The sequence below is a fragment of the Hypanus sabinus genome, chromosome 7 (assembly GCF_030144855.1).
Source record: "Hypanus sabinus isolate sHypSab1 chromosome 7, sHypSab1.hap1, whole genome shotgun sequence".
Classification (NCBI taxonomy): domain Eukaryota; kingdom Metazoa; phylum Chordata; class Chondrichthyes; order Myliobatiformes; family Dasyatidae; genus Hypanus; species Hypanus sabinus.
The window spans coordinates 97,470,271-97,493,713 of record NC_082712.1 but is presented as its reverse complement, the minus strand read 5'-3'; the positions used below and the strand labels follow the sequence as shown (position 1 = coordinate 97,493,713).

At 53.0% G+C, this 23,443-nt stretch overlaps 1 protein-coding gene across 3 annotated transcripts in view; it reads left to right on the top strand.

Moving 5' to 3' along the window:
• The first annotated feature begins 4,122 nt into the window (after nt 1-4,122).
• The window catches only part of LOC132397025 (B-cell lymphoma 6 protein-like), a 38,128-nt gene continuing 18,807 nt past the window's right edge, over nt 4,123-23,443 (top strand). Inside the window, exons 1-2 of one of the 3 annotated variants that reach the window (XM_059975253.1) lie at nt 4,123-4,208; nt 21,465-21,532. The gene's annotated coding sequence lies outside the window, so the exon portion shown is untranslated. Of the gene's footprint in view, nt 4,209-14,541; nt 19,773-21,464; nt 21,533-23,443 lie in introns of those variants that run through there. The other 2 variants (XM_059975255.1, XM_059975254.1) reach the window with 2 other exon arrangements.

Below are 23,443 nucleotides of genomic sequence, written 5' to 3'. Positions count from 1 at the left end.
GAAGAAGCTCCAAGAGCCAGGCCTCAATCTCTGGACTCGCCGGGGACTGGGATCCTGAACGCTAGGCCTTGAGCTTGCGACCTGTGACCTGGTGGCGGAACGGGGGAGTTGGGGGGGTCATCAGCCCTGGAAATGGCAGAAGTGGATCAGGTGCCCGTACGCACCACACAATAATACTTCACAGCTCTGGGAATTCCTTGCAAGGTCTCGCTACGACCGTACAGCACCTGCAGAGCTGCGTTCCTTGTCGAAGAACGATGAGGGGTGATGCAGATGAGCTGGGCAGTGCCCTGCCCTGGCACAGAGGATTCAGCCACCGTTTCACAATTCCAGACACCCAGTTTCAGCCCCACCCTCCAGAGGGGGGCATTGCCTTGTGACCCCAGAAAGGTGTGGGATCGGTGGTTTAATTGCCCCCTAGTGTGCAAGTGAAGGGTACAATCTTGGGGGGGGGGGTGTTTATTGTAAGACATAGGAGCAGAATCAGGCCATTTGGCCCATCGAGTCTGCTCTTCCATTCGATTATGGGTGAATTATTTTCCCTCTCAACCCGATTCTCCCCATAGCCATTGGCGCCCTGACTAAACAAGAACCTATTGAGCTCTGCAGCACTGCCACAGCTCGGGCTGTTGGAGCGAAACGTCTGAAAGAAGTCCGTATGCCCTCCCTCCGGTTTCCTCCCCCAGTCCAAAGACGTACCGGATAGTTGCTCATTGTCAATTGTCGTATGCTTAGGCTGTTAAATAGGCGTGTTGCTGGGAGGTGTGGCTCATTGGCCGGTTCCCTGCTGTATCTCTACGTAAGTATAAAACATACCCAAAGACTTGTCCTCCACAGCCACTTGTGGCAATGAATTCCACCGATTCAGCACCCTCCAGCCAAAGAAATTGCTCCTCATCTCTGACCTAAAGCACTGTGCCCTCTGATCTGACCAGAAACACCCTCTGCACAGGCACTCGAAACTTTGTAGTTTCAATCAGGTTCTCCTTCCTCATTCTACTGCCCCTCCCTTGGACAACATCGGTGGCATGGAGAGGGGAGACTTGCAGCTTGGGCAACTGCCGGTCTTCCATAACAAACCCTGCCCAGGCTTGCGCCCTGGGAACTTTCCAAGGTGCAAATCCATGGTCTGTCGAGACCAACGGAGGCCTACACTGCCTCCTTCATTCTTCTGTAGTCTACTGAGCATAGGCCCAGAGCCGTCAATGGCTCCTCATTTTCATTCACAGGATCATTGTCGTGAACCTCCCCTGGATCCTCTCCAATGACAGCACATCCTCCTGCAGATGAGGGGCCTAAATCTGCTCCCAGACTCCAAATGGGGTCTGACCAGTGACTCAACCACCCCCTCTGGCAGCCTGTTCAATGCACTCACCATCCTTGGCGGGAAAAAGATGTTCCAATTCCCCCCCCCCCCAACAAAAAGTTCAAAGTACATTTATTATCAAGGTGCAGGTAAGTCATACAGCCTGGAGATTCATCTCCTTACAGGCAGCCACAAAACGAGAAACCCGAAAGAACCCAGCAAGCACCCGATGCACAGGGAGAGGAACGGCACACAATCTCCCTCACACTCACAGACACACACACACACACACGAATCGTGCAAACAGTAACAGCAATCAGAATGAAAGTGAGTCCTCAGACACAAAACCCAGAGCAGATGGAGCAGGTCCACAGTCTCAGTTCATCACACAGCAGAGTAAAACATCACGGAGCCCTCAGACACAAAACCCGGAGCAGATGGAGCAGGCCCACAGTCTCAGTTTATCACACAGCAGAGTAAAACATCAAGGAGTCCTCAGACATGAAGCCCGGAGCAGATGGAGCAGGACCACAGTCTCAGTTCATCACACAGCAGAGTAAAACATCACGGAGCCCTCAGACATGAAGCCCGGAGCAGATGGAGCAGGCCCACAGTCTCAGTTCATCACACAGCAGAGTAAAACATCACAGAGCCCTCAGACACAAAACCCAGAGCAGATGGAGCAGGTCCACAGTCTCAGTTCATCACACAGCAGAGTAAAACATCACGGAGCCCTCAGACACAAAACCCAGAGCAGATGGAGCAGGTCCACAGTCTCAGTTCATCACACAGCAGAGTAAAACATCACGGAGCCCTCAGACATGAAGCCCGGAGCAGATGGAGCAGGTCCACAGTCTCAGTTCATCACACAGCAGAGTAAAACATCACGGAGCCCTCAGACATGAAGCCCGGAGCAGGTCCACAGTCTCAGTTCATCACACATTGTGGAACTTGCAGACGTGAAGCTCGTAAGGAGATTGTGAGAGATACCAACGGTGTTGAAGGGAAGTGTCAGCTTCGCAGCCTCTGTCGCTAACCCCACTCTTCCTTCATACATGTCACCCCTCCTCTCCTGGAAACACCCACCGTCTGCCAGTCTTTACCCAACCCCCTTCTCCTCACTTCTTTACACTGGCCACCCCCTCCCGACATGTAGGGACTGGATTAGATCAGCTTTACAAGAATGGAGGTAGAACACACAACAGCAGCAGTGTGCAGACTAAAACGTGACAGCTACAGGGGACAGGGAGCGCAGGTAGATGACAGATCAGCTTTATTTGTCACAATGTATTTTGTGTCAATGACCAGCACAGCTTGAGGATGCATGTGTGGAGGCGAGGGGGCAGCACCAACCCTGACCCAGGCACCTCTGGGACGTGGGAGGTAATCGGAGGGCCCGCAGGGGCAGGGTAGCGCAACACTTCACAGTGCCAAATGCAACTCCCACCTCTGCCTGTGAGGAGTTTGCAGGGTCTCCCCGTGACTGCGTGGGTTTCCTCCCACCGGTTGGTAGGTAGCTGGTCACTGTGAATGGTCGGTCCCGTCATTAGGCCCGGGTTAAATCGGGGGAGTGCTGGGTGCTGTAGCACGGGCTCTATCTCAATAAACAATCTCCTTAAGGACCGCGGCGAGAATCAAACCTCGGGGGTCAGTGCCGGCGGTTGTGCGGCCCAAAGGCCTTGGCTGTCAATTTTCTTGGCCGACCGACTGGACGGGTTTCTGTGGGGGGAGGTTTGGCAGGTCGCCTGGGACGTGCAGGTGTACGGCGGGGAACGCTCCGGTTGTCTCGCCGTCTGGACTTGGCTGGGACACTGCACGGGAGGGTCGCAGGCTCCCCACCATTGAGGAGGCTGCCTCAAAGAGGCACCAAAGACTCTCACTATCCAGGACGTGTCCGCTTCACATTATTGCCATGGGGGGGGGGGAAGGTACAGCGGCCTGGACACCCCCACTCAGCATTTTAGACACAGTTAATTCCCCTCAGATTTCTGAACACTATCTCACAATCTTGCTCTCTTTTTGCATTGATTTAAGTTTTTTTTCCGATGTATGGCACTGTGCTCCCCCCCCAAACAACAACGTTCACGTCAGATGCCAGTGATGATAAACCTGTTTCGGGACTGTTCAGAGATCTGAGGGCGGAGGGGAAGAAGCTGTTCCTAAGTCGGCCAAGGGCAATCAGCTAACACAGATAATGCAGTCATTTCCTGGGCTGTCGCCTGTGACAACTTGCTGTGGATAAACTGGCTGCTTCGCACGTTATTTCCCTGATTGCAGAGCGGTTTGGGACAATTTGCAATGGCTGTGCACGCACGCAGCTTTTGAGTGTCATTCGCCCTGCAAATATATGCGCGGTTTCCAGCAGCCTTTTTGGGCTCTGTAGTGAGAGCCGCCCGGCGCGCCGCCAGCTCCTTCCTGGGAAAGTCAACTCAAGATCCCAAAAGTTGTGTGTACCAATCCGGATTCGGAGCCGCCCCCTTGCCACGCCCCGCCCTCTACTCTTGTGCCTGAACCACAAAATCGACCTCGAAGAAATTCTGAGAATCGGCGGATTGTTGACGTCGCCGGGACAGTGCACGTGACTGGAGTCTACCAAACTGGCAGAGAGAGCAGGGGGAACCAAGGGAGAGAAAAATTAAACCAAAGGGCAGACAGAGGGGAGAACAGCAGGCAGGAAGACTATGAAGGGGTTTATCAAAATTATATCAAGGGGTATAATTTATAGTATGCGGCTGCGGTGGGGAAAGTTGAGGATCGGCGATGGGGAAGCGTGGGCTTCCTCCCCCACTGTGCTCCAGCGGGTGGTAGAGTCGGCCTTCCATTCTCAGAAACTCCGCGAGCGGCTTCCGAGAAAAGATTTTCTACGAAGTGTCGCCGCGCGCAGCTTCTTGGAAAGGCGCAGGTGACGGCTCGGGGGGCGGCGGCCGGGGCAGGCAGGGAGGGAGCGGGGAGAGCGGCCGGGCCGGGAGAGGGGTTAACGGGGATCGGGACGAGGCGGGGGTCAGCGGCCCCGGGGAGAGGGGATCGCGGCCGCGATGGGGACGGGCCGGGGAGGACAGGCCCAGCAAGAGGCAGGACGGAGTCCTGGATCGTCGGGTGCAGCCCGGGGTCCCCAGGACAGACCCAGGGTGCGGGCCGACGAAGGCCAGGAGTGGATGGGGAGATGTTCCTATGGAATGCCGGCCCGGGGATCGGAGCCGGGGAGAGTATGGGGAGACAGACCGGGGTAGACTGAATCCCCTCGACCTTACACCGAGCCGGGATTATTCTCGTCCCGGCCGTCCCGCAACGTGCTTTCCGGGTCTCTAGCTGCCCTGGTTGGGCGGCTGTGGCTCCGGAGGGAGTTGGTGAGGGTCCGGGTGTTTGGGAGTCCCTGGGATATCATCAGTCCTGTAAAACCTGGGGGAACGGTTGGGATTGATGGTGGGGAGATAATGTTCTGTTTTGATAGGTCTATAGGGGGTGAGTGAGGGAGCTCTAGCCCCATGGGAGTGTGTACTGGGTCTGCTGTTGTGTCAGCCCGTTGGGAGTGTGTACTGGGTCTGCTGTTGTGTCAGCCCGTTGGGAGTGTGTACTGGGTCTGCTGTTGTGTCAGCCCGTTGGGAGTGTGTACTGGGTCTGCTGTTGTGTCAGCCCGTTGGGAGTGTGTACTGGGTCTGCTGTTGTGTCAGCCCGTTGGGAGTGTGTACTGGGTCTGCTGTTGTGTCAGCCCGTTGGGAGTGTGTACTGGGTCTGCTGTTGTGTCAGCCCGTTGGGAGTGTGTACTGGGTCTGCTGTTGTGTCAGCCCGTTGGGAGTGTGTACTGGGTCTGCTGTTGTGTCAGCCCGATGGGAGTGTGTACTGGGTCTGCTGTTGTGTCAGGGTGAATGAGGGGGCTCTGACCCGTTGGAAGTGTGTACTGGGTCTTGGGGCTATCTTGTTCAATTTTGACGCCGTTCTGTATGAATCCAGCAGATTATAATAGATTAATGAAGTGTCTGTAATCTGTGGGGTGGGGGGGGGGAACTGTGTCTTTGTGCTGAGATATGCTGGCTCACATGGGGCCGTTCTGGGGCATTGCTGAAGTCTGTACTGTCAGTGTATTGTGGTAGAGTTGTGCCCCGGTGTTTTATACCCCCAGCCTGACCTGTCACAGGACTAACCTGTTGAGAGTACTGCCCAGATACAAATGAAAGCCAGCGCTTCTGGAATGACTCAGAACGTTCAAAACTTTTTTTGTTGTTTTTTTTTCTCTCTCGATTTAAACCAAAACTAGTTTCTCCAACACAGGGGAAAGTTTCACAGTTTTGGTTCCTTGCTGCTAATTTCAACCAAGTGTTCTTTCCGGAGCCCTGAGAGTGGTCAGCAGTCATTGTTCCTGTTCTTGGCAGGGGCAACAGGCGGAATTAGGAATTCTCTCTCCCCTGTTCCCGAGGCCCATCGTCTCCCCCAACCCCACCCCAGAGAGGGTCTGTCCCTGAGCCGCCCCTTCCTCAGCCCGCCAGGAAGTGGCAGCTGTTGCTAAGGGAGTAATTTACTGAAGGTCTTGCACCCTGTGTGTTCAAGTCGTAGAGAAGTACAGCACAGAAACAGGCCCCTTGGCCCATCTCTTCTGTGCTGAACCATTTAAACTGCCATTTAAACGCAGACCGGGACCATATCCCTACCATCCCATGCGCCTGTCCACACTTAAACAGTGAAATCAAGCTCATATGCACCACTTGTGCTGGTGGTTCGTTCCACTCTCCGAGTGAAGAAGCTCCCCCTCATGTTCCCCTTAAACTTTTCGCCTTTCACCCATGACCTCTAGTTGTACTCCCACCCAACCTCAGTGGGAAAAGCCTGCCTGTATTCACCCTGCTGATACCCCTCACAAGCTCGATCAAGCCTCCTTTCTGTGGTCTGCCTGGTGGGAGGGAGTGATGCTTTCAGAGCCAGCAACGCTGCTGTTTCAGATTGCCCGTCCGTGTGGTGTGAGGCAGGGGCAGATAGAGTCATACAGTAACGGGCCCTTCAGCCCTACTGAGTGTTGTCCCATCTGCCTGCATTTGGCCCTCCAGCCCCCTCTCTGTGTACTGATGTAGGTGGTTTTTAAACACTGTAAATGTACCCACCTCAACCACCATCTCTGGCAGCTCACTCCAAACACATACCACCCTTTGGGGAAGAAGCAGCCCCTGACATCCCTTTTAAATCCTGCCTTGGCTCTTAAATCTACGCCCTTTATGTATTTGGTGCCCACTCCCTGGAGGAAAAGGAATATGTGTTGTGTCTCCTTGTCTGCGTTCCCAAAATGCTTCACCGCACAGTTGTCAGGATTAAATTCCATTTGCCACTGTCCTGTCAAACTTTCCATCTTGCTGTTCAAAGCCCTGGGGCCTAGAATTCCGGGGGTGGGGGGCAGTGCCTTGCAAAGTCAGACTCAAGTTCATTATCATTGGCACAGGGCTCCACAGTTAGCGTGACTGCCTTGCAGCTTGGGTCATTCCGGAGTTCGGAGTTCAATTCTGACGCCGTTCTGTAAGGAATCTCTCCGTGTGGAATGCAAGGGTGCTCCGGTTGCCTTCCCACAGTCCAAACTCGTTTACTGGTCGTTGTGAATTGTGACGTTATCGGGTTGGGGTTAACCGGGGCTGGAGGGGCCTACTCCGCTCTGTATTGCTATGTAAATACATGTCTAATTGTCTTGTGGCGGCAAGAGATTAAAAAAGAAATCACTAGGTCACAAGAATAAATGTGAAGCAGGGAAGGAGTAATGAGGTAGTGTTGGGAAATCTGATGGGCAGGCGAGGAATCTGTACCTCCTCCCCGAAGGCAGTCGAGGGCAATCTGTGGAATTGATTGCCACAGGTGGCTGTGGAGGAAAAGCCATTTAGTGTGTTTGGAGTGCAGGCTGATCCATTCTTGATTAGTCTGGTCGTGGAAGGTTATGGGGAGCGGGTCACAGATCAGCCTTGATGGAATGTCAGAGCGGACTGGATGGGCTGAATGGTCCCATTCTGCTGCTGATGACAGAGCCGCCGCCTTGAGGCACTGCCTTTCTGGAGATCTCCTGCGGCGATATCTGGAGACGTGGGGGTCTGCACGGTATTGCATTGACCTGGATTACCTCGTTGTGCTCACAACCTCGGGCCGGCGGCTGGCATTGGAGCTGTTTTCCCTCCTACTCTGACTAGTGACTCCGACCAAGTTTTAGGAAACAATCCTGTGTTTACCAGAAACGTCCTGTCTTGAAGGGTGTGACGTAGCTCAGAGGCAGAGAGAGTGAAGCATCTGTCTGAGTCATTTCAGCTCAGCCGGGGCAGTGTTACTGGAAAGCACGAGGGACAGTGATGATTGCAGGCGCTGGGGAATAATGTTACAATTGGTTGCTGTCAGAATATCTCTGAAGCAGATACTCTGTAACTTTGAAATGTGACCTACTTTGTGGTCGCAAATTCTTTAATGAACCATTCTCTGTGTGTGTTCATTGCCATGCACAGCTGGGGGAGGGGCATGATCTGTACAGTCTCGGGGTACTGTGCCTTGGGGTAAGAAGCTGAGGAAGTCAGGGTACTGAGGAACTCCCTCCCTCTCCCCCCTCCCCCAGTCGGGCCCATCTATGCTTCAGTAGCCTGCCAGAGTCTTTGGCCATGTCTGGAGTTTGTTCCTGTCCCGGGAATGAGGCTCTGCTTGTTTTACGGGATGGGGTTGCCAGCCCTCATTTTGCAGCCGGTCCATGGCGTCGGTATCGCGGCTGGCTCCAGGATCGCCGGTGTGAGGTCTGTGCCCGTTTCCCACCCGGTGGCTTGATCCATCTCCAGCACACATCCAAGGCTCTCGCAGCCAGCGGGGAAACACTTCCCGACACCAGCCTGACAGCTTCCGCCATAGTGTGCCTTCGGCCCGTTGAGCCCATGCTAACCCACAGAGCCAGTCAAACGCACCGTTTGCATCAACAACCAGCACACCCCAAGGGGACAGCCCGCGAGTGCCACCGCGGTCAGCAGGAACAGAGCAAGCCCCTCTCCTCCCTCCCATCCATTCCGCACACACACGGATGGTCCTGCAACCTCGGGCCAGGCCACGTCTCCACCGACTTCCCCCCCCCCCCGGCAGACTCACAGACCCGGTCTTCGGCCATCATATCTTAGCCTGCTGCTCCTGTTTACCTACTAATCTGGATGGCTCTCAACTGTGCCTACCTCAACCACTATCTCTGGCAACTCGGGTCCCCTCTCCACTGCCACCAGGGGTGTTATAATGAGACCTGTTGGAGGGTCTCTGCCCACAGCCCCATCTCTTTATTCCCCTCCGTAGAGATTGCCTGACTGGCTGAGTTCCTCCAGAATTTTGTGTGCGTTGCTCAGAGGTGATTCTATTTCTGAAATGTTGATTCACAGACCCATTCATGTACTTATCCAAAATCTCTTAAATGTTACAATCAAACCCAGCTGGCATCTCGTTCCAATTCACACTGCTCCCTCAGTGATGAAGTTCCCCATCGTGTTCCCCTTAAACATTTCCGACCTCTGATTCTAGTCTTACCAAACCTCAATGGAAAAGCCTGCTTGCATTTACCCTATCTATCCCCCTCATAATACCTCTATCAAATCTCCTCTTATTCTCCTACACTCCAGGGAATAAAGTACTAACTTATTCAACATCTCCTTATCACTTCAGTCCTCAAGTCCAGGCAACATCCTTGTAAAACTTCTCTGCCCTCTTTTGATCTTCTCTATCCTGTAGGCAGGTGACCCTAGCCACACGCAATACTCTAATCCTGGCCTGGAGCAGCACACTCACAACGCTGGAGGAACTCAGCACCTGCGGAGGGGAGTGAACAGTTGACGTTTCGGGCTGAGAACCTTCATCATGGCTCTGGTTTGACTTGTCAACTCTAGTCTCGGAGTGAGAAAAGGAAAAGCAGTGGGGCCTACTGACACTGGCTATTGGCTCCCCTCTCTGCATTTCCAGCAACTGTCCCCCAGGGTCTGCCCCTCTCCGCCTACACCAGAGGCAACTAACAGCAGTCGGTTACCCTTCTAATTCGAATGTCTTTGGAACTTGGGAGTGCACTGAAGCCTCTTGGGGTGTGGATTGTCCCCCGACAGTGCCGCAAGTGGGGATCGAACCGGGATCTCAGAAGCTGTGGGCAGCGACTCTGTAAACTGTACATCGCTCCCTCTGGAACAAAGTCCCTGTCCTGATCCGTAGCAGGGAATGTGGGATTTCCACACGTCCTCTATAGGCCATAAGACATCGGTGAAAAGTGAGGCCAATCAGCCCCTTGAGTTTCTCCACCATTCCATCATGACTGATTCATTGTCCCCAAAACCTGTTGATGCCCTTACTAATCGAGAACCTTATTTATGCCTGCTTTAAACGACTTGTCCTCCACAGACATCCGCAGCTTCACCACCCACTGGCTAAAGAAATTCCTCCTCCTCTCCATACCAAAGGGACGTCCTTGAATACTGAGACTGTGCCCTCTGGTCCTAGAATCTCCCACTATTGGAGACTGTAATTCTCATTGTTTGTAGAACAGTCATAACTTCTGCTGAAACAGATTCACTATATCTGTTCACAATCTCTTCCATTTCCCTTTTCTCCAATGTGATAAATTTGATTTCACTACCTCTTTTTATCACAGCTGTAAAGGCTCAGAGAATTTTTTTGATTTCCTGCTAGATTTTCCCCCGCCCCTTCCAATTCTGAAAGGATTTGACTTTTTAAAAAAAAAAGAGTCCCAGAATGCTAACTGGGTGATGTCAAAACAGGACTGTTAAGTTAAACTGGTATTTCAACAGGCAGGAAAATTAGTCTGGTGCCCTGGGGCTGATATTCCTTTCCTTGCCCAGTGTTATCAATTCATCTTCTCTGTAGATGCTGCCTGACCTGCTGTTCCTCCAGCACTGTGTGTGAGATCATTTTATCACTGCTGTCAGCAGTTCCCACCCGTCTCCGTGTTGGTTTTGTGTCAAGGCAGCTTGAGGTTCTGGCAGGTGCCATGGAAATGCAAAGATCAAAGTCAAATCTACACTCCAAGTACATGCATGTTACCATTGCTGCCTTGAGATTCAATATAGAAATATCACAGAATTTACTCAAATTTGTGTGTGAGCAAAGACAATCGACGTGCAAAAAATAATCAGAATCAGAATCAAGTTTGGTATCACTGACTTGTCATGAAACTTGTTGTTTTACAGTAACATTACAGCGCAACACACAAATAATGAATTACAAAATGAAATGTATTAAAATATAAATAAGTGTGCAAAATGAGTGATGTAGTGTTTCTGGGTTGCTTCATTGTCCATTCAGGAACGGGATGTCAGAGGGGTAGGAGCTGATTGTAAAGCTTTGGGGGGGGGGGTGGGGGTGTGTTCAGGCTCCTGTACCTCTGATCTGATGGTAGTGTTGAGAAGAGGACATGCCCTGGGTGATGGTGCTCAATGCTGGACGATGCCCAGTGCCCACGATGGAGTGTGCTGAGTCTGCAACCTCCCGCAGCTTTCTCTGCATTGAGAGTGTGAGTAGTGAGGAGTCTTTGAAAGAGAGTCTGTAGGTTGTGGCTTCCTTCCGTGTTCCAGGTGGGCCTGGTGTGCCCTGGCCCCTGGAAGCATGGTGGCACCTGTCATTTGATTTGACACCAGCAATGCACTTCACAGTTCTGATGTACACGTGACAATAAAGCTGACCTTTAGCAATGTAAAAAAAACCACCATCAGCGAGGTGAGTGAAGTTATTCACAGCGGTTCAGAAGCTGTGATGGCTGCTTCTGATCCTGGTGGTGTGGGTGCTGTACCTCTTGCCCAGTGGTGGTAGTGAGGAGAGAGCACAGTGGTGGGGTCCGTGATGACGGGTGCTGCTTTCCTGCGGCAGCGCTCCTGGTGAATGCGCTCAGTGGTGCGGAGGGCTTTGCCTGTGACGGACCGGGCCGCACACACCACGTTCTGCAGACGTTTCCATTCCAAGCTGCGATGCAACCTGTTGGGATACTCTCAGTTGTGTATTTATAGACCCTGATCGGGGGTGAGGGGGGTTTAAGCAGGTGCTAAATCTTGCACAAGGGTGACCTGCAGGCTACCATAAGGAAGGAGTGCCCTCCACCTCCTTTGGTGGAGACCTACATTAGGATTGTAGAGTGGGATTGAAGGGAAATGAAACGGCCATGATCGAATGGTGAAAGGTCCTTATCTGCTCCTGTGACTTGTGCTATTGCTAGTGGGGGTACTTTATTTCCAGGGGAGCTAAAAACCCGAGTGTGCAATATTCAGGGTGAGGTGGGAAAGATTTAAAAGGGACACGAGGGTTGTGGGCATTGGCCAGGCAGGCACAGTAATAACATCTGAGAGGCATTTGGACAAGTTCATGCATGGGAAAGACTTGGATGGGGGCCCAATGCAGGGAAAAGGGGACTAGCCTGGGCGAGTTGGGCCGAAGGGCCTGACCACCTCACAGAGGGTGGTGTGCCTCTGGAATTCTCCGCCCCGCAGTGGGGAGGCTGAGGAATGGAGGGCTGCGTGGATCAGCGATGTTCTGAGTGGGAGAGAGCAGGCGTGAGGCTCCTATTGTACTGTGGTGGGGAGGGGGTCAGACTGGACGCACTGGCCGGAGGGTGCTGTTGTGCTGTGGTGGGGAGGGGTCAGACTGGACGCACTGGCCGGAGGGTGCTGTTGTACTGTGGTGGGGAGGGGGTCAGACTGGAAGCACTGGCCGGAGGGTGCTGTTGTGCTGTGGTGGGGAGGGGGTCAGACTGGAAGCACTGGCCGGAGGGTGCTGTTGTGCTGTGGTGGGGAGGGGGTCAGACTGGAAGCACTGGCGGGAGGGTGCTGTTGTGCTGTGGTGGGGAGGGGGTCAGACTGGAAGCACTGGCTGGAGGGTGCTGTTGTGCTGTGGTGGGGAGGGGGTCAGACTGGAAGCACTGGCGGGAGGGTGCTGTTGTGCTGTGGTGGGGAGGGGGTCAGACTGGAAGCACTGGCCGGAGGGTGCTGTTGTGCTGTGGTGGGGAGGGGGTCAGACTGGAAGCTCTGGCCGGAGGGTGCTGTTGTGCTGTGGTGGGGAGGGGTCAGACTGGACGCACTGGCCGGAGGGTGCTGTTGTGCTGTGGTGGGGAGGGGGTCAGACTGGAAGCTCTGGCCGGAGGGTGCTGTTGTGCTGTGGTGGGGAGGGGTCAGACTGGACGCACTGGCCGGAGGGTGCTGTTGTGCTGTGGTGGGGAGGGGGTCAGACTGGACGCACTGGCTGGAGGGTGCTGTTGTACTGTGGTGGGGAGGGGGTCAGACTGGAAGCACTGGCCGGAGGGTGCTGTTGTACTGTGGTGGGGAGGGGGTCAGACTGGAAGCACTGGCGGGAGGGTGCTGTTGTGCTGTGATGGGGAGGGGGTCAGACTGGACGCACTGGCCGGAGGGTGCTGTTGTGCTGTGGTGGGGAGGGGGTCAGACTGGACGCACTGGCTGGAGGGTGTTGTTGCTGAGGGTGGCCTGTGCCCTCTGCTGGTGGGGTCTGCACACTGCAGCTCTCTCCCCTCAGCAGGAAGCTCGACAACTGTGACACACACAGTTCTTTTACCTTTCTTACTTAAAGACAGACCAAGAGATGAAAAGATTACGTGACATCCTTCGCTCTGTCCCCGGGTGGTTTTGCATCCTTTGTCGTTCTTGTTATTTCTTTTACACACGCACAGAAGTGTATTCTATCACTGGTGAGAAGGGATTACAAAATTTACCAATTTCAAATTAAAATACTGTTACTATCATCTCCAACACACTCAATTCTCGTGGGGTGGGGGGATCCACCGTTCTTCGAAGTCCCCCACTGTGCCTCTTGCAATTGCAAGCTACCTCCCCAAAGACACTTGTGCACAAACATAACCCTGCTCACAACTTGTTAGCCCTTGCCCTGGGGTAGGAAACCAGAGCACTTGGTGACGGGGAGAACTGACAACAGTGGGAATTGAACCCGGATGGCTGGAGCTGTGATTCTGTTACACTAGCATGCTGGCATGTGGGGTTGAATGACCTCCCAGTCTCGGGTGTAGAAATTCAACTGTTCAGTGCTGATTCATCCACTTAGATCTTGGATACTTGTGCCATATAACTGGATTGTTGCGTGTCATGTCGTATGATGTAGGTGATCTTCGTCTTTCGCAATTGTTCTTGGCAAATTTTTCCACAGAAGTGGTTTACCATTGCCACCTTCTGGGCAGAGTCTTTACAAGATGGGTGACCCCGGCCATTATCAACACTCTTCAGAGATTGTCTGCCTGTCGTCAGTGGTCGCATAACCGGGGCTTGTGATCTGTACCGGCTGCTCGTACAACCGTCCACCACCTGCCCCCGTGGCTTCACCTGACCCCGATCGGGGGTCTAAGCAAGTGCTACACCTCGCCCAAGGGTGACCTGCAGGCTGGCAGAGGGAGGGAGCACCTCACACTTCCTTTGGTAGAGATGTATTTACACCCACTTCCTTGATGACATACAGCTAAGTACAAAAGGAGAGAACAATTTGTGAGTTCATAGGTTCATTTTCCATCCAGAAATCTGAAGGCGGAGTGGAAAAAGCTGTTCTTAAAACCTCAAGCTCCAATACCTCTTCTGCTGGTGATAATGAGAAGAGGGCATGTCCTGGGTGGTATAGATCCTTAGTGACAGATTGAGGCATCTCCTTTTGAAAATGGTGGGGAGGCTAGTGCCCATGATGGAGCTGGCTTAGCTTACAGCCCTCTGCAGCTTTTTTGATCCTGTGCGGTGTTGAAACCAGTTGGTACACTCTCCAGGGTACCTCTGTAGAAATTTGCTAGAGTGACGTAGCCTGTCTCAGGAAGCTCATAATGAAGTATAGTCTTTGTGGCTGTATCGATGTGTTGGGCCTAGGATTGATCTTCAGGGATGTTGACACCCGGAAACAGCTCATCCTTTCTGCTGCTGATCTCTGGAAGAGGGCTGGTGTGTATTCCTTCGGCTTCCTCTTCCTGAAGTCCTTGGTCTTGCTGACATTAAGGGCAATTGTTGTTGTTATGACACCACTATTCCACTCCTCGTCACCACCTCAGATTCTGCCAACAGCAGTTGTCATGATGGCTGATGGTGGGGGTGGGGGGCAGGGAGTGCTGAAATTCATCAGCCTGGATCTGAGTTAATCTCCCAGAGAACTGCTGAAACTTCGCTCGTACCCTCTGGAGTTCTCCTGGCCTAAGCTCAGTGAGTTTTTCTGTATCCTGTTTATTTCTTCTGGCCTGTTCATCCAGCCCTGGTGACTCAGTCTCTTAACAAAGGATTGGGTGGAAACTCGAAGGGCTGAGTCATCAGCCTCTCTGTTTTATTTTGGGGTTTCTGCTGCTGTCAATCCTGCTGTCATGGTATCACCTGGTTGAAGTGTTACAAACCCAGAGTTTGACACACCATATAAATGGGGGTGGCATGGTTAACACAACGCTTTACAATTCCTGCAGCTGTCTGTCAGGAGTTTGTACCTTCTCCCTGTGACCGTGTGAGTTTCTTCTGGGTGCTCCGGTTTCCTCCCACAGTCCGAAGACATACCGGTTGGTAGGTTAATTGGTCATTGTAAATTGTCCCGGGATTAGGCTCGGATTAAATCGGGTGATCACTGGGCGGTGTGGCTCAAAGAGCCGGGAGGGCCTATTCCGAACTGTATCTCAATTTAAAAAGAAACAGTCAGGTTTAATATCACCGGCCTACGTTGTGAAATGTGTAAACAGGCCATTGCAGTGACCATTAACCACCCACTTTTATACCAGTCCTCTCCTGAACCCATCTTAACAGCATCATATAATGTAAGGGATCGCGATCTTGCCATGGCCACGATTGTTCTCGGCAAGTTTTTCCACAGAAGTGGTCTGTCGTTGCCTTCTGGGCAGGGTCTTTACCAGACAGGTGACCCCAGCCATTGACAGCACTCTTCAGAGATTGTCTGCCTGGCGTCAGTGCTCACGTAACCAGGACTTGTGATCTGTACTGGCTGCTCGTGCGACCGTCCGCCACCTGCCCCCTTGGATTTATGTGACCCTGATCGGGGGGAGGGGGTATCTAAGCAGGTGCTACACCTTGCCCAACGGTGACCATCAGGCTAGCGGAGGGAAGGAGCACCTCACAACTCCTTTGGTAGAGACGAATCTCCACCCCACCACCCACTTTTATACCAATCCTCTCTCCTAAATCCATTTTGGCAGAATCAGGTTTATTGTCACTGAAACACAGATGTTTATTGTTTTTCAGGAGCAGTACAGTATATAAAAATGCTACTATAAATTACAGTCAGAAATACCAAACAAAATAATAGTGAGGTGGTGTTGAGAAATGTGATGGGTGGAGGGGAAGAACCACTGAGTGTGCGTCTTCAGGCTCCTGTATCTCCTCCCTGATGGGAGCAATGAGTTTCCATGGATGCTGCCCGACCTCCAGCGTGTAGCAATGAGAAGGTGGCTTGTCCTGGATGCTGAGGGGAGTCCGTGATGGATGTCGCCTTCTTTTGAAGTGGAGGATAGCGCTCACAATGGAGCTGGCTGACTTTACAACTCTGCAGCCTTTTCCAATCCTGTGTGTGGGCCCCTCCGTAGTGGCTGGTGACGTACAGTTAGAATGCTCTGCACTGTACACTGGAGAACTTTGCCACTGTCTTTGGTGACAGACCCATTCTCCTCTAACTCCTGATGAAGTACAGCCACTAATTCCGCTGCATTTGTCCATCAGAGGGTCAATAGTGTCATGCTTGGTGTAATACTCGGACCGATTCCCACTGCTGTCTGTGAGAAGTTTGTACCTTCTCCTGTGCTGCCTCCATGTGCTCTGGTCTCGTCCCAGATTCTGAATACATGCGTGTGATATTGTTAGTAAGTCGTGGGAATGTAACGTTTCAGCTGGAAGCAAGGTGGCTTGAGGGTTCTCAGCATATCCACGGACCGTGTCTCCCCATAACCTTTTACTATCAACTTTCGCTTTAAATATAGCCTCGGCAATGATTTCGGCAGATTCACCCCTCCCTGTCTAAAGAACATCACTGTTCTAGAGCGATGCCCCTCTATTCTGAGGATGTGCCCTCTGTCTAGGCTTTTTAATATTCCAGAGTAGCGCGCACAAGTTACTGGAGGAACTCAGCTGGTCAGGCAGCATCTGTGGAGGGGAATGAAGAGTCGATGTTTCAGGCTCGGCTCCCTCATTGGGGGCTTTTAAACTGAGGTCAATTATCTAGAACAGATGGAGTGAGAAACACTCAGGAAATCAGAGCATAGGTGGGGAAAGAAATGGGGTGAATGTTTCGGGCCTGCGACCCTTCATGTGACACTGTGCCCCAGCAGAGGATCTGTAGTCGTCCCTTCCCCGACACTTGGGAACGGAGTGAGAGTGTCTTTGCCGGAGGATCTGTTGTATTACTTGGGAAATGTGAAATACTGGTTAGGCCAGTACAAGCTAATGTGCCATGAGAGTACTTTTATGATGGCAATCAGCTACTGTAACCCACTCCATTCCCACACCTTCCCTACTCACGAGGCACAGTTAACGCAGCGATCCCACTGTCTTTCAGATGCAGGTGGAAACTGGTGCACCCAGGGGGGCAATGATGAGCGTGCAGGCTCCACACGAACAGCGCCCGGAGACGGGCGTTAAACCCAGGTCTCTACCCTCTGCACCTCCCTTCCCTGCAACGAGAAAGGAAATAAAATTAGTGAGGCAGTATTCAAGGGTTCATTGTCCAGTCAGAAATCAGATGGCAGAGGGGAAGAACACTGAGTGTGTTCCTTCAGGCTTCTGTACCTCCTCCCTGATGGTAGCAATGAGAAGAGGGTGTGCCCTTGGCGGTGGAGTCCTTAATGATGGATGCACCTTTCGGAGGCATCGCTCCTTGAAGATGTCCTGGATACTATGGAGGCTAGCACCCATGATGGGGCTGACTGAGTTTACAACTCTCTGCAGCTTATTTCGATCCTGTGCTGTGTCCTCACCCCTGCCCCATACCAGACGGTGGTGCAGCCAGTTAGAGTGCTCTCCACGGTACATCTGTAGAAATTTGCCAGCGTTTAGGTGACAAACTAATCTCCTCCAACTCCTACTGAAATATAGACGCTATTGTTCCTTCTTTGTAGTTGCATCGAAGTGCTGGGTCCAGGTTAGGCCTTTAGAGAATTGGCACCCAGGAGCTTGAGATTGTTCCCTCTCTCTGCCTCAGGTCTAATGAGGACTGGTGTGTGTTCCCCTATTAAACCTGATTCTAATGCCTTTCACAAGCTCGTGGTCATGCAGTAGTGCCCTGTTCTGAGACTGTAGTAGTTTATTACCTGGGATATTGCTGGCAAGCTCCAGATCAGGGGCAGCAAGGGCTGGGCAGTAAAATCCTGGAAAGTGCTGAGAAGTCACACAAAAACTTTTTCTTGTTGTGCCCTTGAATTTCCGCAGTTGTCAGGAGCAGAGTGTTTCTGCAGGTGACACTGTTTGTGATCTGTCCATGACGTAATGATTGCTGCTCACCCCTTGTCCCTGAAGGAAACTGGCTTCCAGGGAAGAGTGTAGCCTCTCTTCCCAGCTGGGCCGGAAGGTCTGCACAGGATGGGAGCTGCCCGTGGGAGGGGAGGCCGTGTGCGGCGTGCCTCACTGCTGCGGTGGGGGTCCCGGGCAGCTGCGCTGAATGGAGGGGAGGTGACGTCACAGCATCCTGTGCTGGCCCACAATAGCAGGAAGGGTCTGAAACACCGGTCGGTACAGGGGGAAAAAACAAAGCATGCGGCCTTCCGGGGAATGGAGAGCAGCTGCCAACCCCCACCCCCTCGGCTGAGCAGACCGGGGCTGGGGTTTGTTTTATTACTGCCACACTTATGGAGATTGAGTGAAAAGCCTGTCCTGCACACCGATCAAACACTGCGCTGAGATAGAACGAAAACAGCATGCAGAGTAAAGTGTAAAAAAATGTGATACATGCATCGATAAAATTTGTGCAGGAGTTGAGATGGTATGTTGAAGGTGGAAAAGATATTGGTGGGCCTGAATTTGGTCACCTACCTACAGGAAGGGTATTAAGCTTGAAAGAGTGCAGAGAAAATTGACAAGGATGTTGCCCGGGACTTGAGAGGTTGAGCTTCAGGGATAGGATATGTTGACTAGGTTAGGACTTTGTTCCCTGGAGCGTAGGATAATGAGGCTAACCACCCCCCCCACCCCCCACCCCACTGCAGGTCATGGGTGAAACATGAAATATTTAAGGGGAACCTTTTCACTCGGGATGGTGAGCTGCTTCAGTTGTAACATTTATTGTAATTGGTTTATTAGTGTCACACGTACTGAGATGCAGTGAAAAGCTCGTCTGGCATATTGTTTGTTTATTTAGAGCCCGGTAACCAGCCCAACGAGCCCCCACCGCTCAGTTACACCTGTGTGACCAATTAACCCTCTAACCTTGGTCTTTGGACTGTGGGAGGAAACCAGAGCACCCGGAGGAAACTCACGCGGTCACAGGGTGAACATACAAACTCCTAACAGACGGTGGCGAGGATTGAACCGGGGCCGCTAGCCACTACGCTAGCGTACCGCCCTGGGCTCCATTCCTGAGGCTGTGGCCTGCCCGGGCTCCGTTCCTGAGGCTGTGGCCTGCCCGTGCTCCGTTCCTGAGGCTGTGGCCTGCCCGTGCTCCGTTCCTGAGGCTGTGGCCTGCCCGTGCTTCGTTCCTGAGGCTGTGGCCTGCCCGTGCTCCGTTCCTGAGGCTGTGGCCTGCCCGTGCTCCATTCCTGAGGCTGTGGCCTACCCGGGCTCCGTTCCTGAGGCTGTGGCCTGCCCGGGCTCCGTTCCTGAGGCTGTGGCCTGCCCGGGCTCCGTTTCTGACGTGCTAAGCTGTGTCCACGACTCTCTGCAACTTCTCGTGGTCCCTGTCAGTGCAGTTGCCAAACCAAACCCAGGTGTATCGATAAAAGATGGGTACACATCGGTGCGAAATTCCTTTAGCGTGCTATTTGAATGTGTGCGCCCCAGCCTCAAGCTGACCCCACTGCAGAGATCGTGCACGTCCGTGACACTGAAATGTTTTTCGAGGGGTACTGGGGGTGGTGGGGGGAGATGCAGAGAGTGACCGAGGAGACACGGCTGTGGCTGAAGAACTTCTTTCTTTGCCGGAAACTTTTTATGGACTTTCCAGATTTAGGTTTTTTAAAAAAAAGATCTCCCAAGTTTGATTCTGTTTTGATTGCAGCCACACTTGGTGAGCGAATTTCTTTTCCTGAAAGCTAAAAATATTTCCCACTGAACACTGTTCCTTATCGGCACCTGTGTCAGGGGAGGAAGCAGGATATGACTGCATTGGTTTTCCGAGCTCCTTTAAGGATCACTTCCTGGCTGGATCCCGGGATTCACCAGTGCGGTTTAGCTGGAAGCTGGGACCCTCGGTCAATGCTGTGCCCCGGGTTTGTCCGCTGTCGCTGTATGGAAACCCTCGGATCTTCAATCTGGCCAGGGAGCTCGCCTTTGCCTCTCAGCAGCCGAGAGTGGGGCTCTGGACCGAGGGGGTGAGTCAGAGGGTGGGAGGTGAGCGGTGGGGCTGAGCCCAGCAAGCTGCGCTTTCGTCTGCCTCGGTAATGCCCAGGGCACAGAATTCCCTCCTTCCGTCTCGCTTCTTCAGAGCTGTGGGTTGGAGGTCCAGGGAGATCTCACAGAGCAGAGGCAAGCAGGGTAAAATTAATGTTCCTACCACAGCGTACCATCACTCACTCCAGGGGTCAGATGCAGAGTTAAGTTCCTTCCACATCATCCCATCACACACTCCCTCTGCTCTGTCCCTTCGCGCACTCCCGGGGCAAGGAAAGCACTGTACGATAGGAAGATTTGGTTGCAGATCAATATTTTTGCTCTCTTTTGCTCTACTTATTTAATTTTAATACAGATTTCTTATTGTAGTTTCGTGATTTTTAATGTATTGCACTGTACTGCCGTTTTAAAACAACAGGTTTCATGATGTACGTCAGTGATAATAAACCTGATAGTGGTTCTCAAGCTGTCCTGTGGCATACCGAGGTTAGAGCTCCCTCTGATCTCTGTCACCTGTAACTTTACCTTGGTGTGTTTCATACAGTGGGTTCTGTAAACACTGGCTGGAGTGAGAGTTCCGTAACATTTAGAGTTTGTGGACAAAATCTCACATTATTACGATGTTCGACTGTAGGTGATGAGCTAGAACCAGTCCTGGGATGTAATTCGTCTAAATCCCTCCAACTAGCCAACACGATATCGGGAATCCTGGCTGCTTTGTAAATTTCCTGACCAGGAATTGGGGACAGGTTTCCTGACTGGTTTCCCTGTTGTATCCAGGGATCAGAATCAAGAATCCTGGCTGATTTCACATTCCTTTACGGAGACGGGGAGGAGTGTAGGGGACGGAGGGGGTTACAGAGACGGGGAGGGGTGTAGGGGACTGAGGGGGTTACAGAGACAGGGAGGGGTGTAGGGGACGGAGGGGGTTACAGAGACGGGGAGGGGTGTAGGGGACGGAGGGGGTTACGGGGAGGAGTGTAGGGGACGGAGGGGGTTACAGAGACGGAGAGGGGTGTAGGGGACGGAGAGGGTTACAGAGACGGGGAAGGGTGTAGGGGACAGAGGGGGTTACAGAGACGGGGAGGGGTGTAGGGGACGGAGGGGGTTACAGAGACGGGGAGGGGTGTAGGGGACTGAGGGGGTTACAGAGACGGGGAGGGGTGTAGGGGACGGAGGGGGTTACGGGGAGGAGTGTAGGGGACGGAGGGGGTTACAGAGACGGAGAGGGGTGTAGGGGACAGAGGGGGTTAACAGAGACGGAGAGGGGTGTAGGGGCCTGAGGGGGGGGGTGCAGAGACAGGGAGGGGTGTTAGGACTGGAGGGGGCTGAGAGGGGAGGGTGGGTTACAGAGATGGAGGGGCAGTAGGGGAACGGGGGGGGGGTTTACAGAGACAGGAATGTAAGGGCTGGGGGGGGGTTAGAGAGTTGTTTGGACTGGAGGGGTGGAAGGGGTGTAGGGAGAATGAGGGGTCTACAGAGTCGGTGTAGGAGATGGAGGGGACTTGGTCCGGTCTGGTGTTCACGGAGAGGTGAACATTGAGCAGTTCCTAGGGTGGTCTTTGGTTTGGCGGCCCCCACCTGGGAGACCACCGGCATCTACCACCTTGTTTCTGGGATGAGGACAAACTCCTCTAACCCTCTACTCTTTTTTCCACCCCCCCCAACCCCAGGTGCCGCTGGGACCCGCTGATGTCACCGTGAATCCCTGAGGGGCAACTGGAACCGACGGTGTGAACAGGTGAGGGCAGGTAGAATCCCCTTCATTTGTGTACCGCCCCTCACAGCCTGGGGTCTCGCCCCTGACCGCCAGACCTGCAGTCAGCGTAGCAAAGGATGAAATGTGTGTGGGGTGGGGAGGAGGGGGGTGTATACTGAAAGATTCCACAATATAGCACTTCAGGGAGCAACGTCTTGTCGATTCATTCCTCAGTTATGAAGTCCAGCTCAAGTCTTGTGTTCACACTGGGGCGTTTGTCTGTACTGCACTTTCTCTGTGACTTTCCGTTTCCTCCTTTCCTTTTTACTCAATCTATTTCTGTCTGGTCGGCAGGGAAAACAGAAGCTCCTCACTCTATCTCAGTTTCGGAAACCAAATCCTTTTCCTAATGCCCGTCTGCCCCCTGTGGCACAGTGACCGGAACTGTGCAGGGCTCTCAGCTGGGGTGGACGAAGTTCCAGCAAGATGCGTCTCAGTCCGGGCCCTTTGCTCCGCGATGTTTCAATCCAGCAGTCCGTTCAAGAGCCTTCCTGCTGAAAGTCATAGATCAATACCGAATGGATAGAGGCCCCTTGGCCCAGAGTCAGCGTTATTACACGCAGCTCGTCCCCGTTTCCTGCGCTCAGCCCATATCCACCCCTCTGTGTGCCAAGCCAAGCCCTTCTGCTCTGATTCAAATGTACTTGCCTCAATCGCTTCTGGCAGCATTTGCCTCGGCTTGCCAATCCCGCCTGACTTTTTTAACCATCCAGTGACCCGTCCTGGTCTCTGTGGTCCTCTGTGCTTGGCCTCTTCCCTCCACTCCTCTCTTGGTTTCCTGTCTGCAGGCTTCTCGAGCTGGCGCCTTTTGGTTCAGTACAGTGGAAGAGGTACACGCTCCAGCCCCCCCCACCCCGTGCTGCAGACAGGCTGGCTGCTCCTGTGACGCGAGGTTGCCGCTGTCCCTGATCCCAGACGTGGCTTCCATCCGCCTTCCTTCCTTTCCAGAGATCGGAGAGTCTCTGTCTTCTGTGCAGCCATTTCCTCTGGTGGGAATAGGGTGGAGAGAGCGGGGAGTCCGGACAAGGGAGGGGCAGGAAGTTGCCCTCAATCAGAGCCTGGCTCTCTTTCGGTGTGATCGGGAGTGGGGAGGGAACGGGTGTGACTGGTTCCCTCCCCAACGTGGCTGAATTTCAGTGAGTTTCAGTGGGTGAATATTGAGCTGAGTGACCTGGAGCAAGGTGGGTGGGGTCAAAGTCAATAGACAATAGGTGCAGGAGTAGGCCATTCAGCCCTTCGAGCCAGCACCGCCATTCACTGTGATTGTGACTGATCATACACAGTCAGTACCCCGTTCCTGCCTTCTCCCCATATCCCTTGACTCCGCTATCTATAAGAGCTCTATCTAATTCTTTCTTGAAAGCATCCAGAGAATTGGCCTCCGCTGCCTTCTGAGGCAGAGCATTCCATAGATCCACAACTCTCTGGGTGAAAAAGTTTTTCCTCAGTTTAAGTCAACGCACATAGCATCAGATAAATGGCCCGATGTGCCATTTGGGGAGACCCGCTGCAGACTGGGAGACCGTTTCGCCGAACTCCAGCAGTGGTGGGATCTCCCTGTGGCCACACACTTCAATTCCACAGACCACCCCCACTCCGACATGTCTGTCCATGGCCTCCTCTACCGTCAAGATAAGGCAGGTCGATGGAGCAATACCTTATCTCCCGCCTAGGTAGCCTCCTACCTGCCGGCCTGAACATCCAACTCACTGACCTCCGTTGATACCTCTGCCCCCCCCCTCACCCCCATCCCTATCTATTATTTTAGTCTGGTTCTCTTTCTCTTTTCCCCCCTCACTATAATCTCCCCCCAGCCCTACCTTTCTTTCTATTTCCCATAATTCTCCACCTTCCCCCAGCCCATTTCCCTTCAGCCTATCACTTCCCAGCTCT